The sequence below is a fragment of the Parasteatoda tepidariorum genome, chromosome 4 (assembly GCF_982258835.1).
Source record: "Parasteatoda tepidariorum strain Cologne lab strain chromosome 4, Ptep-v5.0, whole genome shotgun sequence".
NCBI classification, from domain to species: domain Eukaryota; kingdom Metazoa; phylum Arthropoda; class Arachnida; order Araneae; family Theridiidae; genus Parasteatoda; species Parasteatoda tepidariorum.
The window spans coordinates 7039129-7059042 of NC_141758.1; the positions used below are offsets into that span (position 1 = coordinate 7039129).

The 19914-nt window shown below is 32.9% G+C and overlaps 1 protein-coding gene across 1 annotated transcript in view; it reads left to right on the forward strand.

Moving 5' to 3' along the window:
* Positions 1 to 19914, forward strand: part of Glut1 (Glucose transporter 1) — a 316432-nt gene that overhangs the window by 77214 nt on the left and 219304 nt on the right. The window lies entirely within an intron of this gene.

Sequence of the window (19914 nt, forward strand, 5' to 3'; positions counted from 1 at the left end):
GAATGTCCGAAATATTTGTTACATCCGATTTGATATTAAGTTATGTATTGATAATATTATAATATTTATTCGATATTTTAGTATCTGCTGAGGATAGATTAGGAGAAACATCAGTGTTCGGAGTACAAGTTAAATGCATACCGGGCAGTGGTACTGAACACTAAAAAACATTAATGTAGGGCATACCGGGCAAATATATACTAGGCAGTGGCACTTAACTAGACCTAGTATATATTTCGGACATTTACTAAAGCGACTGTATGATTGTCAACATTCACCGGTGGAAGTCAACAGCCACAAATTTTGGTCATTCATAGTAACATATATATATTTTTTTAAAAAAATATTGTTAAAGCGTAGATTCCAAAAATAGGTGGGTTTTTTTTTTTTGGAATAACAGTTTAAACATTTAAGAGGTTCTATTACCGACTTATAGGTTAAAAATTATTAGGCGAGCAAATTACTAGAATTATTAACTATTAGTTATTAGATTTATAAACTTTCCCGTAACAATAATTCTGGCTATAACTAATTTATTATAACTAATTTAATACAACTAATTTGATAACTAACAACTATTCTTATAAAGAATTTAATTCTTGATACTACGATGTTTCTTGCTACAACAGCAAATCTTGATGTCCCAATAATTTAAAAAAAAAAAAAAAAAATAATTCTTAAGACACCAAGAATCCTTGTTAAATTAATAACCCTGTCTACATCTCTTTACAATAGTAACTCTTAGTACAACAATAGCTCTCTTTACAAATGTAATGCTTATCATATTAATTCTTTATGAAACAATAATTCTTGATGAATAACTCTTAATACATCAAATAGCACTGGCTACATCGATAACCCTCTCTAAAACAATAATTCACGCAACTAAAATAATTTTCGGATTTCGGTTGGTTTAAATATGCTGGAACTTTCATTTCGATTCTATTTAACGATATTTTATCTCAATAATATTTTTATCCCCTGCACCTATGGTCGAATACCCATTAAGAAAACGGTTTTTTTTTTAAATGGAATAAACAAAGTGCGTTATATATAAATATTTAGATTTTTAAAAATATTAATTAAGTAGGGCTTAGATCTGAAAATTATGTAAAATGTTGCCATTAAGTAAATAAAAACTGCCTCGTGTGGTTATTTATGTTTTGAAAAGTTCAATTAGGCTAAGTCTCAAAATGATATTAAATATTTCTATAAAATAAATAAAGAAGTTTATTATTTGTAGATGTTATTGTGTCTGAAAAATGTATCTAAATAGAGTAAGATCCCAAAATAATAAAAACTGCTGTCTTACTACATATTTTTCAATACGAGACCCTATTTATATAAGCATAAAATATAACACATTCTTTAACATGCAAGCAAAAATCTCTTGAATTACTTTACGATGGGTGCGTGCGTACTTGAAAAAAATAAATAAATAAATAAACGACATAGAATAAAGAAGTTTTTTGAGAATACAAGAATTGGAATGATGGATGTTTGATAGTTTTTCGATTTACTGCTCTAGTTCCTTCTCTTTTCCAAACATACTTTACACTACATCATGCGTGTTATTGGAAATAATTCTATTTTTTTTTTCTCATCCCCATGCATTTTAGCAGCTTCCCGCTCACTATTCCCAACTGATTACAATCTCAAAGTAGGACTCTTACTTAAAAATGAAGACAAACAAAAAAAAATCAGACGATATTTTTTTTAAAGTTTTTACTTTTGAAAACGACTTTCTTTTCTTTTTTTTTGCACTTCCATTGGATGTTTTCGAACATTTTTTGCATTACAATTTTACCTACGTGGAAAAAGTAAATAAATATAAAAAAAAGAAGGGGATTTTTAACTCGTTGATCTAGGGAAAAGATTTATAGTGTGAGATGGTATAAATGCGGACTCTATCCATATCGCTGATGTCGGAAGAACTCGCGAGGGAAAATTCTTGGAGAAAAAAATCAAGAAGAAAGACTGAGAAATATGAGTGTGACAGAGAAAAAAAGTTCCTCGGTAAATATTATTGCAAAGGGAATGGAATGGTTGGGGGAAGGAATACATGGAAGTGAATATGACCACACGGAAGCCAAGGCGCCCGACATTAAATTACTATATTTGGCGATTTATCCGATTTCTGATGTGGCGTCAAGTAGGGATTTTTTTATGGAATGGGATTTGAATAATAACATAAATCCCTATTCAATAAAGCTGATTCATTTTTCTTGTCATATACCCCAATGAATACGAACATTTGAAGACTATTCGCATTTGTCATTTTTTTCCCAAGTGGGATATTTTGGGGTGATTGAAGTGTTCTAAAAATAGCGTGGCAGATTATTTGCTTTATTTCTTGTTTATTACATTGAGAACTAAAAAACCTTAGAAATTTTTCTTATGAAATATATGGACACTTCTTTTTCTTCTTCTTCAGCAGTACAGCCCATTTTAGCCATTCGGTTCTCTAAGACTCCTTTAGCAAATTACTTCGATGTCATTAAATGTTTTTCAACATTATTCTATGCGTCTGGAACAGGAACTACTGCCCTTTTTTTGTTTTTTGTTTGTAAAATGTCATTTTCTTTACTGAGTTTGGGTGATCATATTAGTAAATATATCGAAGACATTTTAAACTATATTCTTTGATTATTTTTGCAATGTGTAATTCTCTGAAATTCATACAATACAACAAACCCATCAAATATCATTTTCCTTAAATGAATTGAGTAATTTTCCTAGAATTTTCCCGTCAAAATTCAGAAGCTTATTTATTACTATTATTATTATTTAATTATTGATTATTGAAGGTAATAATTACACAGGGGAACATTTTTTCTTGATTTATGTTCCATTAGATTCTGAACCGATTTTAAAAATTCATGAGTCGCTGATGTCAAATATGCAATCATTTTCTCTCCCTCTGCAGTTTTTTTAAATATGATTTAATAATATATTCACAACTAAGATATTTTAAAACTCATTCGAGTGAATACCAAGTATTCCCACTTCTCTGCTACGTAGGGAGTGATAGGGAGAATGTGATACTACATTTCAGTTTATGATATGATACGTTAATGTTATGTATTTTTTCGCGTAAAGTGTTATTTTGACCCTGAATAACTTTTGATCTAAGGATCGGATCTTTACGCTCTAGCTATCAGTCTCAATGGTTCGAAGGGGTGCCCTCAAATACGCTAAATAATTAGAGCAGACGACACTTTAAGTTACAAAATTAGACACAAAAACTTTCTTTCTTTCGATAAACGTACCTTTTTTTTTAAAACCAGATTCGGATTTCAGGCCCCAAAAATATAAGGTCCCATTAGTTCGGTCAGGAGAGCGGTGCAAAGCTTAGACTTCTTAATGTTTATTTTACTTTTTGCGTATTTTGTTATATCTCAAGAACCTTTGAATCGAATTGAAAACATTTTGCTCACAATTATATATAAAATTCGTTTGGCCTAACATAATTCCATTCTAAAAATAATTTTTAGTAAATATCTATTATTTTATTTAATAATGGTCGAAAAGATTTTGAACTGTAGGTATAAAATTATTACAATTCCATTTTACGTGGCAAAATACAAAATTTGAGCAAAATCGGTTGAATATTTTCTGAGAAATCAAATTTTAAATATCTGATCTTTCTGAGAAAAAAAAATCTATAACTTTCGGAGAAACAAAACTAATTTCTGATTTTGGAATCCCTACATCCGAAATATATAAGTTCGATACAATATACAATAAAAAATTAGTTTCTCAATTATTACGTGTAAATAATAAACATAGCATCTTTATATTGGATATTAAAGAGCAATTGAAATCAAGTCATGTCACTTTCCTTTGTGGCAGTTCCACAACGTTAATGTCTCTCCTTTAAATGCGCTCTTCTTCTATAAATAAATTTGCTGCAATAAATAAAATTTGGTTTCAAAGTTTATATTTTTTAATTTAACAACAAAACTTGAGCATATTTCCGATACAAAAAGTAGAAAAAACAAATATAAATTTAAAATCATTATAAACTTCAATAACTCATTGTTAATGTTGGCCCCCGAGGTGCAACATTCTAATGATGTGATGCTATTTCGGCCATGAAATGCCATTGTTCGATTTAAAAACTTCGAATTGCTGCTTTGAATCTGACGGGGGGAGGGGGGGGGGTTCGATTGTTGTTCTGTAATTGATTTCTTATTGTTGAATAGTTTTTTTTTAATAGATAAATCTTTACTGAAATGTTAATGGCCACAGCGTCTTATTGTTGAAAATACTAGAAGTTTTATTTGATCATATGATTTAAATTATGTAAGAAAGTTATTTCATAGAATTCTTTTTGAGGGAAAGAAAAAAAAAACTTTTTTTAAGCGCTTAAGGGCGATGAATGCGTTGTTGAAATGATTGGAATTTCCTTATCGATTACAGAAATTCGCAAACAATAATAACGTACCAACAGTTTAAAAAAAAGTGGCTCGATATGGAGATTTTAATAGGTAAGGTTGTGATGGCGTAACTACCTCTACAATTATTAAATACCAATTCTCTGGTATATAAATCATGTTAACTGTGGGTGACCATTAATTTTTGGACCGCATTAAACCATTGATATTCTATTATTGATTGCATCTCAGCCTCAATTATGTTCAACCAGTTTCTGCACAGACTCAACTGGTCAAAGCAACGCAGAAGTGACCACGCATACAAACGCGAACTTCAGTCCTCACGGTCAACTTTCTAAATCCGGTGAAGTTTATACAGTTCTCACTACCAGCACTGAAAATTCGGTGAACTTAATACAGCCGTTCCGATTTTTCGCAAAAAACGCCTATGTATAAAATCCCAGCGATGGAGGGTCGATACGAAATCGGCTCTCACAAACCACAATGCTGACGTAAAATACTCTCAGTGGTAGACGGATCATGGGGTAGAGTCCGTTCGCCGTCAGGCATATCGTGGAAGGTTTTCGTGGTCTTCCTCTACGTGTAGCGCAAATACTGGTTAGTTAAATCAAAAAGTCCTCCACGAAGTCAATTTTTTCCCAATACTTGATCCAGGAGTTCCCTTGTCTTCTGGATTGAGTTGAAAATTGCAGGGCTGCGGAGTTGAATATTAGTAGTCGTGAACCCAAAAATTAGGTCAACTGTTGTATTGGTTTAAACATAATATTTTAGGTATCAGCAAAAAAATAAATTTTTCTGATTTGGTAATTGAAACTTTTAATTGAAAATCTCTGTTTTCTATTAATTTTATATATTTCGTATATCTTGTACAACTAAATGATCGAAATATCAATGTTTAATTTTTCATGTGCTGCGGAATAAAATCTATCCTACTTTTTTCGGATAGTAATATAAACAACTCAAACTGTTGTAGTTTTTATTTCTGAAGCCAAGCAATGCTTTTTTTAAACAAGCACTCTTGAAAAATGTAAGGTAAGGCAATAGTTTCAAGTGAGCCCTGGATAGCCTGGTTGGTAGGGAGCTGGTCTCACGTTCGTGAGAATGGAAGTTTGAATCCATCCGGCCGAAGACTCCATGTGTAGTAAATGGTGACTGGTGCTCGCTAAATCTCTCGGATCACAAAGTCCACAATCTTCCCATACCAAAATATACCTCTCTATTGCGTACTTTAAATTTGAAATTTCTAGTCTTACTCTAAGTTTGCCTGAACTCAATTTTTCGATACTTTAAATTTTAAATTTGAAGCTTCAAGTCTTGCTCTACGTTTGTCAAAACTCAATTCTTCTATATTTTAAATTTGAAACTTCAAGCCTTGCTCTACGTTTGTCTGAACTCAATTTTTCTGCACTTTTAAATTTTAAATTGATTATAGAGGTAAAAGAGAATTTTAGACGAAAAGATTCTTCCTTGGTATGGTGTCCTCTTAAGAAGAATTTTACAGTCTCAAGGAGTGAATAAGATCTGACATTTTTGTAAGCATAGTATAAATTGAAGCCTTCAAACGAATTCTAATAAAAACTCTTGAAAACAATAGCTCAGTAAAAACTCACTGAAATGCCTTGAAACCGAACGAAACACTCACAAAATTAATAGAAAAAGAACTGTTTTTTTTTTTAAAAAAAAAATTCAGTATTTAACTTTTCACGAGCATATAATAGCACCAGAATTTCAGATATAATTCTTCTGTTTATTATAAATTTAAAAATCAAATATTTTCAAATTAATTTTTTTTAATACATGAGGTGCTTTTTACACAGCTGTTTTTTTTTTCTTCTTCTGTATACTGTTGAGTAGAACCATTTTATTTAGTACTTTCTTATTCTAGGCCAGAATAACCTGGTTAGTAGAGTGTTGGGCCCATGTCCAAGAGGTCGTAAGTTCTATCCCCGCCAGTCGAAGACTCACCGTGTAGTAAATGGTAACTGATGCACGTCAAATCTGTGGAGTATCAAAGTCCTCCATGTTCCCATAGCAAATCAAACCTCTGGAGTTACTGGATGGGAGAGTGATGGTTCTACATTAGGTCAAAACTACGATCTGTGGATGAATGAATGGGCCCGCCCTATAAACGGACAGTGACGCGTGTGTGACTGAAGTCGTATTCTTGGCCATATATGGCTCCACTGAAAAACATGAAACACACCTTCTGCCTTCATTCGCTTGATTTTATCAAGCATTCTTGCTGGTACTAGCAGGTGGCATTAGAAACAACTACAGCACTTTTCCTTCTATTAAGTTTTAGTTTTTTTTTTTATTTTATTTTTTTTTTACTTGAATTATGTGAACTTTTTATTTTACTCTTGAGATTTTAGTTTTAGATTTTGAATATAAGAAACTACTTTTAGATCATTTTAGTTGTTCAATTAATAAAATGCTTCAAATGTATCTGAAATCTAAATGACATATATTACACCGATAATGCTACAGTCGCAGATATTCATTTGTGAAGTCACGTGTAGACTTTGCGATGTCGATGTGTCGTACAAAAAGGTGTCGTCGATGGAAACGTTAAATTTTGATCTCATTCAATGTCATAGTGGCGTCACGTTGCTCACTGTGACACCACCCAGATTACAGCACGTGACTGTTACAGCAATCGTGACGATGCTTAATTCGTGGGAGTTTCAGATATGTCTTCGCGATAACGCGTGTGACGTCAATACGACTACCCAAACGCTGTTAAAAGTTTATAACATCACATTATGGCTTTCTAAAAATGTGAAACGTTTGCATGAGACCATAGTTGTAAAATCGTTTTGTTGAGACAAAGAGTGGGTTCTACTGTATCCACATTAACCTACAAAAAATTATATGAACCCTATTTTCCTTATTTATAAAACTAATTAATCAGTATTCTAATTAATAAACATTATTAATCATTATTTCAGTGCAGGCATTTTTTTATTTATTGATTTTCTGATGAAGAAATTATTCTCCGGTGGGGGGAATAATCTTATAGCGCAGGTAAAAAAGGAGCATATGAGCTAGGTTCCTCTGCATAAATGTATCATTAAAACAAAAAATAATAATAACTGTTTTAACTTACAACTTTGTAAAAGAAGTATAGACAAGTACATTAGACACTTCCCTCCCCTTCCCCCTGGATCATAAAAAATGTCACTAAATGCAGTTTCAGAATATCTTTTTCCTCGCAAATTATTCTCCATCCAAAAGATTAATAATGAACTTGGGCAGTTCTTTATTGTTAAGCGAGGCTTTATTGTTAAACAAGTCCTTAGAAAAACAAGTCCATAGAATCCATTCATTGTGACAAGGATTTTGGCATAGCTGTTGGCGGTTATTGGCGCGAATCTTATCTACAACCCTGTATAGCAACAAAGAGACAGACTTCTGTGATGGATCTTTGATGAGCCGCTTATGAAAGGAAAATTTTTCCCTTTTTCTTGATTTTCCCCTCACCTTTTTCCCTTCTATTCTTTTATTCCCTTCAGTTTCAGTATGACTTAAGGAAAGAAAATCAGAAATAGAACAGACGCGCTATCTAAAAAAAGAAACTTTTCTTTCTTCTTTGAGGGAAAAAAAAGTTTAAAAAAAAGAAAATACATGAAAACCTCTCTATATGACCAGAAGTCACCCTCACACGGACGTTGATGTAAGGTTTTCTTTTTGTTCTTTTTCCAGATTTTCATTCAGTTTTGAGATTTTCCGGGATAGTGCTTCTCAAATAAAAAGAGGAGAAATTATTTCTTCGGAAAAGGATTGTACTTGATTTCTTGTGGTGGGTTGTTCTTACTTTACACTTAAAAAAATGTGACAGACATCTATCAAAAGATCTATCAAATAGATCCATCCAAAGTTTTATTTTTAGAAAACGTTTTTTATTAATACTACGCAATATAAAGTGCCCGGAAAAGAGAACTCCCTGAATAACTTTTGCTCTAATGATCGGAATTGAGTTCTGACACGCAACTTTAATAATAGCTCGATGGTCTTACCTTAAATATACCAATTAATGAATGATGATTATATTACAGAATCAGATACAAAAACATGCTTTCGCTAAATAAACATGCATATTTTTTTTGTTGTTGACAGATTTGAACTCTTGATCCTCAAAATATAAAGTTAACCACAATGAGGCTAAATGCAATTTGGCTCAGAGAAGCGACTATAAGTTCATAATGCTAATCTTATTTTTTGCGTTTTTCTCTATATCTCAAAAACTTTTAAAACGAATCGAATTAAAAGAATATTAGTCTAAATTAAATTAGACTTGTAGAAGGTAGCGATTGTCAGACTCTACATTGAACAGCAAAGAGACGGTGAATTGAATAGCTTGTGCCTCATTTCGTTCCCTAGTTAAGAAGGAACTTGTAAAACTATTTCCTTAATCAGGGCGTTGTATTTTGTCCCTCAAAATTATTATTTACTGCTATCCTGCTTCTTGTCGAGAGTTAAATAAATCAATTCATTTTGTTGACTTGAAAATCTAACATTCTTTTTTGCAAGAAAACTTTAACTTTTAAAAAATATTCACTTGAAATTTTCTCATTGAATTTTTAAGACGTTACATACATTATCATTGTGTTTGTTACCGTGACCGGAAGGAAGAGAATGTCAACAATCACATAGTCGCTTTGGTGAATGTCCGAAATATTTGTTATATCCAATTTGATATTTATTCGATATTTTAATATCTGCTGAGGATAGATTAGGAGAAACGTCAGTGTTCGGAGTATTGGGCAAATGTATACTGGACAATGGCACTTGACCTTAAGAAAACATTAATATAAAGCATACCATATTATTATTAGTATTATTTTCTGCATAAACCACAATATTTTAAAGCAAAAGTGGTAGATAATAATAGACAAAGTCGTTTTCTTACCGCTTTTAAATCAGAGCATGAAATTTCAGCTCTGAAGCAATATCCAAGACTAAAATATTTGCTCGCTTCTGATTTCACGAAAAAATATAAACAATTTTCAAACTGTTAACAAATGTGGTCGGAAGAACTTTCTGCTCTCCCAAACCGTAAAAGAATGTAAAATATGAAAAACTGAAATACATTTAATGATAAAAAAAACACACGGACATTAGTTTTAAAAAAGCTTTAATACATGCAGTGATATTCACATACAGGGGTTTATTTTATTTTATAATCGTCGTGAAACAGCCCAACCAATTTTCTTGACTTTACGACTGCCAATGCTCAACTATACAGCCTTGTCATTTTGAACCCAATCCAGAAGACAAGGGAACGCCTGGATTAAGTATTGGAAGAAAGTGTCCTTCTTGGAGGACTTTTTGATGGAACTAACTTTGCATTACACAGAGAGGAAACCACAAAAACCTCTCACGGTTAGCCAGACGGCAAAGGGGAAGCTAATCCGTCATCTGTCTGTCACTGAAGATATTTTACGTTAGCACTGAGCAGCCTGGTGCAAAATACATCCAGGGCTTGGACAAAAATAGGGAAACGCTTTTAAACTTACTCTATGTGAACAATCTGTCTTTTAGCAGAAAATGCTTTGGAAGATTTTGCATGGCAAATCTATTGGTACAATTTGAAAGATCATAGTTTGTGCCTAAGATAAGTCTATGATGTGCCTATGTTTGACAAAAAAATATTTTCTCTTTTCAAGTCTGCTTGGAAAATGTACAAGTTGACAAAATATTATGAACAGTTCTAGACTAACGCTATGTTTTTTTCCAATGCCCACCTGGAAAATGACCAAGGTCATACAGGTATCTGAAGGGCAGATTTGTTGGTCACTCTTTCAGGCGCACTATATTAGGTGGGCCAACGTTGCTCCCACAGTAAGGACAGATAGTACAGAGAAGGAAAGAACATCCCTGCCTTGCCCGGGATTCGAACCCAGAACCTTTCTGGTGCAAGGACAGCTCCCCTACACAGGCCGGTCGGCACTAACACTATATAAACAATATATTTTTACAGCGAATGTTTTTAAAAGATTTTACATAGCAAAACAGTTGGCAGAAAAGCCTTTAGAAGTGGTGTAATTTTTAACCATGGAAAATTTGCATCTATCAAAAGGAGCGTAGAAAGCTTCTAACCGTTTTCAATTCAACTATAATTCTAAAAGCACCCTTGTAGAAATATCACAATCCTGAAGAATAATTCCAAAATTGCTCATACTAAATCTAAAAAAAAAACTGCCAACTTCATCTTCTCATTTTAGCCAATTCGAAAATGGCATCATTTCTAAAAACTTCGAGCGTGCTCTTTGAAATTGTGAATTCAGTTTTCCCATGCAAAATATTCCAAAACATTTGCTGCTTAAAGGAAAATGGTTTACCTAGTGTTAGTGTAGAAAATTTCGTATTATTTTAATATCCATATATAGCTTCAAAATTCTTATTTAATTATTTTACGTGAAGCTATTTCACTTTGACAAAATAAAACAATATCTTTTACCTTATAGCAGTTTACTAGATTTTATTGTTACCTAACTAACCAACTGCTCTGCATTACACAAAATATTTAAAAAGAAAAACAGTAAAATCTACTGACTAAAATTTGCAGATTTTCAGTTAATTTATACCCGTGCAGCGTTTGGATAAACCAAAATGAGAAGAGGTTAAAAAGTTTAAAAACATTAAAGTTAATTACAAAGCAGAAGTTAATTACTTCGATTTAGTTTTAATATCAGTAATTTTGAAGTCAAACTAAGGAGTAGAATATTTATATTAAAATTCTTATTTTAATGATATTGGTATTAAAAAGGAAAAAACTAGCCTTTAATTTCCTAAGCTTATTTTGGAATATTCAAATTTTGCATAGCTGGAAATGGCATCATTTTTTAAAGCTTTAAGCATGATCCATCAAACTGTGACAACAGTTTTGCCATATAAAATCTTTCAAAGCATTTGCTGATGAAACAAAGATTGTTTATACATACCATGAATAGAAATGTTTCCATACATTTACCCGACCCTTGAATCATTAAAATTCAAAACAACATCAAAATATTTAGATATCAGAAATGTTCCCATACTTTTAGTATTTCATTTTTGTACACTGCTTTTCGAGCCTAAAATATCATATGTTAAATTCAGGTTTAGTTTCAAACGTTGTTGGGGGGAGATCAATTTACAGAAATTTTGAAAAAATTATCAAGTGTCTCATTTCAAATTTCATTCAGAAGATTCTGAAGAAAATTCTGACAGAATTTATAGTCAGTGTGTTCCGTTTTTTTTTCAATTTTTTTTTCAAATTTATTATTTGGCCCTGTACAGTGTGCACACTAAATAATGGACCATCCTGAGTATCTTTTGTTCTAATCATCAATCTTCAAGTTCTGGGACTCAATCTCAAATATTCTAATCAATTAGTGCAGACCATATTGCAAGTTGCGAAATGAGACACAAAAAAAGGTCTTTCTCTGAATAAACATTTCAACGATTGTTTTTTCCCCCGACGATTTGAAATTCCTGACCCCGAAATATAGGTGGTAGCTGCAATATGAGGAATAGGGTCCCTATAACTTGGTAAGGTCAACGGTCCGAAATTCGGACCCCTTAATGTTAACTATATTTTTTCGCGTATTTCACCGTGTCTCGGGAACTTTTTAAGTACGTTGAAACATTTTTGCTCACAATTATGAAATTCGTTTATCTAAAGATAATTCCATGCAAAACATAACTCTTAAGGAATATTTATAATTTTTATTATTTTATTTAATAATAGTCTAAAAAATGTTTGAATTGTGGCAGATATAATTTTTTACATCATTTCAAAAAATGCAATTTTTCGTGGCACAATATAAAATTTTAGCGAAATCTGTTAAACAGTTCCTGAAAAGTCGAATTTTAAAAGCATCGTATTTTGAACGCATGCTTTTAATTAACGTAATAACGTGTTTAATGTATTTTTAACTTATTTTTTATCGTATTAATCGTATTTTAATCACCTTACGCTTTTCTGACCTAACTTTTGCGGTCCTATTTCCGAAATTGTGCTTACATCCCATGTTTTGGGGAACAAAAATCCGAATTCTTTCTAAAAAAGGTGTATTTATTTAGAGCAAATGCGTTTTTGCGTCTGATTTTGTAACTTAAAAATCGTCTGCACTAATTCATTAGCATATTTGAGGTCACACCCCTCGAACCTATAAGGTTGAGTCCTAGAACGTGAAGATCCTCTTATTAGATCAAAAGTTATTCAGGCTGGTCCGGTTTTTTCTTTTATTTTGCGAACTGTACCTTACAGCCCGTTCAAATATTTAAAGTAGTAGTGAAATGACAATTAATTTAATCAATTTGCAATTAATTTACTTAAAATTTACGATATATAATATGTTATTGTCATGAGAGAAAGCATCAAAATTAATAATGCGCTTCTTGCTATCACTTCATCTGTTTTATTAACACAAGCTGCCGGAAAGAGAATCGTCAAGCGATATCACGTGATTCGGCAACGAATGTGCTAACTTTCGAAATTAAAATATATACGTTAAAGAAGCATAAATGTTGTAACCACCAGAAAAAAATTTCTCAATGACCGTACCAGTTGATACATCATTTTAATAAGCAAAAAAATCCTAACCAATGTCCTTAGCGGTTCGCTGTACCGCAAAATTCAGAACTTTCTGCTCCAGTTCATGTATATATCTAGAACCGGATAAAGGAAAAGAATATTTTTTTTAAAATCCAAATATGCAAGGGGAGGGGGAGTTCCATTCCGGAAAAATGATCCGGTTTCTAAAAATAGCCGACCTCAACATTTGGGAGTTCTCGATTTCCACCGGTTGGATGAAGAAGCATGGGGCGGCCGTTGTTAAAAATAGAGCTCCGGTTGGCTAGGATCGATGCAGCTTCTCCGCCCCGGGGCTCACTCACTCAGGTGGAATTCACCCCCCCCCTGCCTCCATCCCCCTTTGTATATGTGCGTTCGTTTGAAAGTTCACGCTCCCTGACCTTTGGCGCTAAATGCGCCCCCTTTTGTTTGCAATAGATTGATGTGAATATGGCATGTAAATAGAACGAGTTGAGTTGCTGCAGCTGGATTTATTTCGTTCCAATGGTTGCATTCAAAACATTGCTTACAGTTTTACCGTTCATTTGGAGATTAGTTTTAAAAGTTAATTATAACTAATGGACAATTTAATAAGTGATTAATTTAATGAGTGTTGTGATTGACAGACAAGGATTGAGTAGAAGTGGTTTTAGGAAAACAATGGATGCAAGTTTATCAGAGCCTGGATTAAGGACATTCCAACGGTTGTACAACTGACGAATTCCAAATATTGCTCACTCGATTTTCCTTTTAATCTGACACTTAGAAATTAATTTTATAAGTCACTTATAGGTAATGGACAGTTTAATAAATGGTCAACTTAATGAGTGTTGCATTGACGGATGGAAATTGTGCGAACATTTCTTTAAAGATACATGGGTAAAAGTACAGCTGCCAATCAAAATATTCCTGACAATTTCAAAAAATTGCTTTAAATCTTTTGGAAATTAATTTTAAAAGTCATTTATAGCAAATGGGCTATTTAATAAATGGTCAACATAATAAGGGTTGCACTGACGGACGGAGATTTTTTGAACATTTCTTTTAAATAAAAAATATTACAGCATAGAAGAACCACTGCCGAATTAGGTTCATTCTAATGGTTGCCCAAATGACAAATTTAAAATATTTGTTTACCTGATTTTCATTCTAATCAGACATTTAAAAATTTATTTAAAATGACATTGATAGTTAATGGACAGTTTAATAAATGACCAACTTAATTAGTGTTGCATTAAGGAATGGAGATTATGTAAACATTTCTTTTAAAAAATGATACAAGCGCGGAAGAACTGCTACTGAATTAAGTTTATTCTAATGGTTGCTCAACTTACACATTCAAAGTATTGCTTACAGTCATACCATACCACTCAGATTTGACCTTAAAACTGATTTTAAAGGTCGATTATAACAAGTGAGCAATTTAATATATAGTTCACTATATTAGTTTCACTTTGATGGACAAAGAATGCGTGGAAATGGCTTTTGGAAAACAATAATGCAAGCCTACAAGAATTGCTTAAGGATTTATCTCATTCCAAAGATTGCTCAAGTGACAAACTCAAAAGGTTGTTTGTTGTCTATGGCAGTGCTAAATATTTCCAAAAACTTAACACATTGCTTTCGGTGAAAGATCGAAAGAAGAAAAATCCGTTGAACATTACATTTTAGTGCGCAATGTTGAACTGACATCATTTTTATGGAATCAATGTGGACAGGAATGATTTATCTCTAGAATTTTATATTCTTTCCAGATTTAAATCCTTCTGCCACTACCATTCCTCAGATACCGTAGTTACTGTTGTCTCTTACCCATTATTTTTCTCATTCATTTTCTGTTGTTGTCGGCAGATGTGCCTTTTCTTGTGAATCTAGTTCTCATGATTTACACTCCGTCCCGATAATGAACGCTCCAAATATGTCGATATTTTTTCCATTTCTAATATGAATCAATAAGACGTGGTTTTTTCTTATATATTTCTCTCAGTGGTTTCCTTTGGATTTTATAACAGTCGTATGTATTTTACAGTCATTTTACTTTTTTCTACGGAACAAGCTTTTCCGTTTATAAAATATTCAGAAATTCCAAGTCAAATAAACTACAAGATATCAATTCGCATATTTTTTAAAATTATTATGTTTTAAAAAAAAGATAATCCACTTATTGTGTAATTAAATCATTTACACTAAAAATTTTGCTAACTAAATGAGAAATGAAAAAGAACTTTATTTACTAAATTAGACAATGGAAAAATGGTTAATATTGCAATTAATAAATTTAACAATTAGAATTTTGTTAAAAATTATGAATAAGAATGATCTATCTTTGATGATAAAGTGAAAATATCGTCCACGTATCTTTATTTATAAGTATAAAATTCACTTACAGAATTATTCTCAAAAGCAAAATATTTAAAAACCATCCTTGGAATAACTTAATTAGTTATTTTAGTAATAAAACTTCACCATATGAATAAACTTTCAATTATGTATAACTTTTATATAAAAAGTCAACTCTGATATAGAAGTCATTTTTGGTACTTTAAAATAATTATTCGAAAATTACATGTCAAAAAATATCCAACACCATGGGAAAGATTATTTTGTATAAAAAGTATGTCTAGACAAAAGATGCAGTTCAATGGATGGATTACATCCAGTTTCATCATTTCTGCTTTGCGATTTAAACATTACGAACGAAGAATCGGGAAAACTAAGAAAATTAAAGCAAGAAGCTGTAGCAAAGCCCTGGTAAATTCCACAGGTATCGGGTAAATACTGCACAAAGTATACAAAACAATTGTTGGCATACCTCTTGTCAAAACTCAAAGAAAAGAAAATCACTAAACCTATGTGGAAGGATATTTTTTTAAATAAATATATCATAGCATAATTCAACTTATAAAACATCGATTGTTTAATTTTCATTCATCTTCATCGTCTCTGTGTTCCAACTTTTGCAATGCGAACGAAAAACAGGGGAAACTAATGAAACTAAAGAAGGTGCCAAACAATGCCTTGATAAGCTTTTTGTAATAAATGACTAATTCAAAAATATTTGAATTCCAATAAAAAAGCTTAAAAAATCCACTAAACTCATGCAAAAGATTTTCTTAATAACACATACATATATTGTTGCATAATTCATCTTCGCCTCTATCTATACAAGAAATAGCCTTCTGGTTGGCTTTTATCATCTTCATTGTATCTGCTTTTCGGTTTGTAGAATGCGAATGAGAAACAGTAGAAACTAATGGAACTAAAAAAAATCAAACTATGGTGCTACTACAGAGCCTAGATAAGATATTTTTTGCCCTCTTAAATAATTAAAAATTATCGGAATTCCACTCGTCAAATGTTAAAAAAATATCCATTAAACCGATGTAATAATAAATATATCGTAGCATAATACAACTTCAACTTCACCACTACAGACAAAAGCAATTGTCTGCTGGTTGGCTTTCATCCATCTTCATCTTTTCTGCGTTCCGGTTTATACAATGCGAACGAAAAACAGGGAAAACTAATAAAACTTAGGCAAGAAAATCGAAGTGTGGTACTACAGCAAAGCCGTGATAAATACCACACAATATTTTCTCATAACTGAACAAAATCACACATCGGAAGGGATACAAATCCTCGGACTATTTCTTTTTCATACAGAGAAACTTCGCTTCGGATGGCATCCATCAGACGCAAAAGAATAAGGCCGGTGTCCATTTTTCAACTTTTCGAACGCGTGAAGAGGGGGTTTCCCAGGGAATGGAATCGAAAGAGAGCAAAATAAATATCTGCATGCATGCATTCGGTTGAATTTATTATTATGGGCTGGTTGTTGCGGCATTTTTCTAGGGGAGCCCCAGCTGTTTGGCACAGAGCCAAAGGTCACGATTTTCATCATTTGATTCCATTCTTTTTGTTGGCAACAAAATAAGAGTGGCCGAATAAATGCCCAGAAGCATATGTTAAGCGAATGTCTTTGTTTACTCAGCGAACATACCAAAAAAAGTGATAAATATTGAGGGGGCTTAAGAAGGCTTGGATTGATGATGTATTATTGCTTTGGGTGGAGACACACTTGATGCATTCATGTTTTTTTAGTTAAATTGTTTCCTATTTTTGTTCTGGCTCGCAATTTCTTTTTTAAGACACGCGGTTGGCTTTTTGCCTTTCTAAATATTTGCACCACAAAAAATAATAAATAGTTTTTTTATTCAATAGTTATTATTGTATTTCCAATTGGGTGGATCAGCAAAAAAGAATCAGTAAACACTCGATTATCCATAGAACTAGGAAGGGCAAATACGATTAGAATATATAAATATCTGATAAGGTTCATGTTTACCTGCGTTAAAAAAACGGTTGTAATTGTAGGGGGGGGGGGAATAATCATCACCCAAATACAAAAAGGAAGTATTATTTACAACTGGCCATTAAAAATGCTACAGAAAGGTGATATCTCCTACAGGACTTGTTCGAGGAAGATAATTCTCGCTTATTGGACATTAAAATTGCTTCAGGAAGATATGACTATTGCAATTCTGGTCATGATAATTAGGCCAGACAAGCGTTCTGCTCATTTGGTGTTGCAATTTTATTGACTAGTAGTGTATTTGTTTGTTAGCGTCACACTAGGACTAGGCTGATGGGCAAGTGTTGGCTGTCTGAGATTCATCACCTGTGATGGTCTAAAGACAATACTAGGGCATTCAAATTTAACTATAACGCAATTTAGATCGAGGAAGCAAATAGCAGTAACAGAGCCGCGATGAATGAGGCGAACCGGGTTCGAATCCCAGTCGATCCGAATTCCGCATCCGGCTCACACCGACCACAGTGCTGACATTAAATATTCTCAGTGGTAGACGGATCATGGGTTCGAGTCCCCTTGCCGTTATACTAACTATTCATCTCTCGTGGTTTTCCTCTCCATGTAACGCAAATGCTAGTTAGCTCCCTCAAAAAGTCCTCGGCGAAAGCAAATTTCTCCCAAATACTCGATTCGGGAGTTCCCTTGTCTTCTGGATTGGGTTCAAAATGACAAAGCTACGGAGTTGAACATTAGTAGTCGTAAATTCATAAAATTGAGTCGGCTGTTCAACGACGGTTATAAAAAAATAGCAGTTACAGAGTCTCGGTGGCTCAAGGGATAGAACGCTTTCCGTCTAATGAAGTGAACCGGGTTAAAATCCGAGTGATGGGTGGTCGATACGAATTCCACACCCCACTTGCACCTACCACAGTGGTGACGTAAAGTATCCCTTTGCAGTCATGCTAGCCATGGGAGCTTTTCGTGATTATCCTCTCATAATAAAGCAAATTTTTGTTAGTTTCATCATAAAGTCAACAATGACTATGCATTGTATGAAATATTTACCATTTCATATTTTGCTGATTAGTTTTAGGCTTTCTACGAAAAAAATAATTTTTTGTGGAAAATATGCAGCATTTCTTACTTTGCCGGTCAATTTAGATTTTCTATACCAGGAGTTTCCAACTTACATAAGGCCGCAATTGAAAACACCAGGCAAATGGCGGGCTGCAACTTTATCAAAATTTTATATAGGACTCTTTTATTTTTAAAGGAACATTAAATATTGCAAAATTTTGCTGTACGAAACAAAAGTATTGAAATACAAATTAAAGTAGGATGTAGATTTTTACCTGACCTGAGAAATAAATTTTTTTGCACCGTTGGTGTGTTAAATTTCACAGATTCGAAGAAATTAAGCAAAGAAAAGTACTTTTAATCCATAGACACTTTTCACGAAAATTGTCCGCAAAAAAATGACAACTAATATATTTTAGCTCCCGGGCCACAAAAAAAGGCTTCGCGGGCCGGATGTGGTCCGCGGGCCGCCAGTTGGTAACTATTGTTCTATACAATGACTATGCATTGTGGAAAATATTTACCATTTCATACTTTGTTGGTCAATTTTAGGCTTTTAATACAATGACTATGCATTGTGGAAAATATTTACCATTTCATACTTTGTTGGTCAATTTTAGGCTTTTAATACAATGACTATGCATTGTGGGAAATATTTACCATTTCATACTTTGTTGGTCAATTTTAGGCTTTTAATACAATGACTATGCATTGTGGGAAATATTTACCATTTCATACTTTGTTGGTCAATTTTAGGCTTTTAATACAATGACTATGCATTGTGGGAAATATTTACCATTTCATACTTTACAGTTCAATTTTAGGTTTCTTATACAATGAATAAGCATTCTATGGAATTCCGGATTTGATACATGTCTATGATATAAACCATCATCATTCAGATGAATGAAATCATTCGTACTGTAACGAATAAACTAAAGAAATCTCTTTATAAGTTTAAAAATATTCCATTATTTCCCTATTACGTCCATGATTCTTGCCATTGCCATATGTTTTGATGAAAATGTTTGAGCTGGAACTTTCGGAAACAAGTTATCCCCATCACGCTCTTTAGTAACAAACCTTTCAACGTTTAAATCTCCCTCTGCATGACTTGCGCGAGCCTTCCACGCGAATCAAGTGTCGTCTGCCAGAACTGACTTTAATATAAAGTTGAGTTGAGAGGTAGATGCAGGAAGGTAAAAAAAGAAAGCTTGAAATATGGAAAGTGAAAAGAGGAGCATTTATATTACTTATAAAGAAAGGAAGGGGGAGGGGGAGTCGAGGATTCAGTGAATATGAAGAGTCAATAAGTATCGTTTTTCTCGTAGATTGAATTTTTCCCCCTCACCCTTTTGTGCCCGGGTAGAAGTAAAATATGAATTTGGAGGGACGATTTTCGTTTCGCTAGAGGAGAGTGAGATTGATGCGTTGTAAAATGCATGATGGGGTACAAGCTTCATTACTGGAAGTTTCGGTTTCGAAGATTTACTACGACTTAATTGAAATCGATGATTTTTTTCCAGTAACAATCTGTACTCGACTATAACGATATTTACGAAGATGAT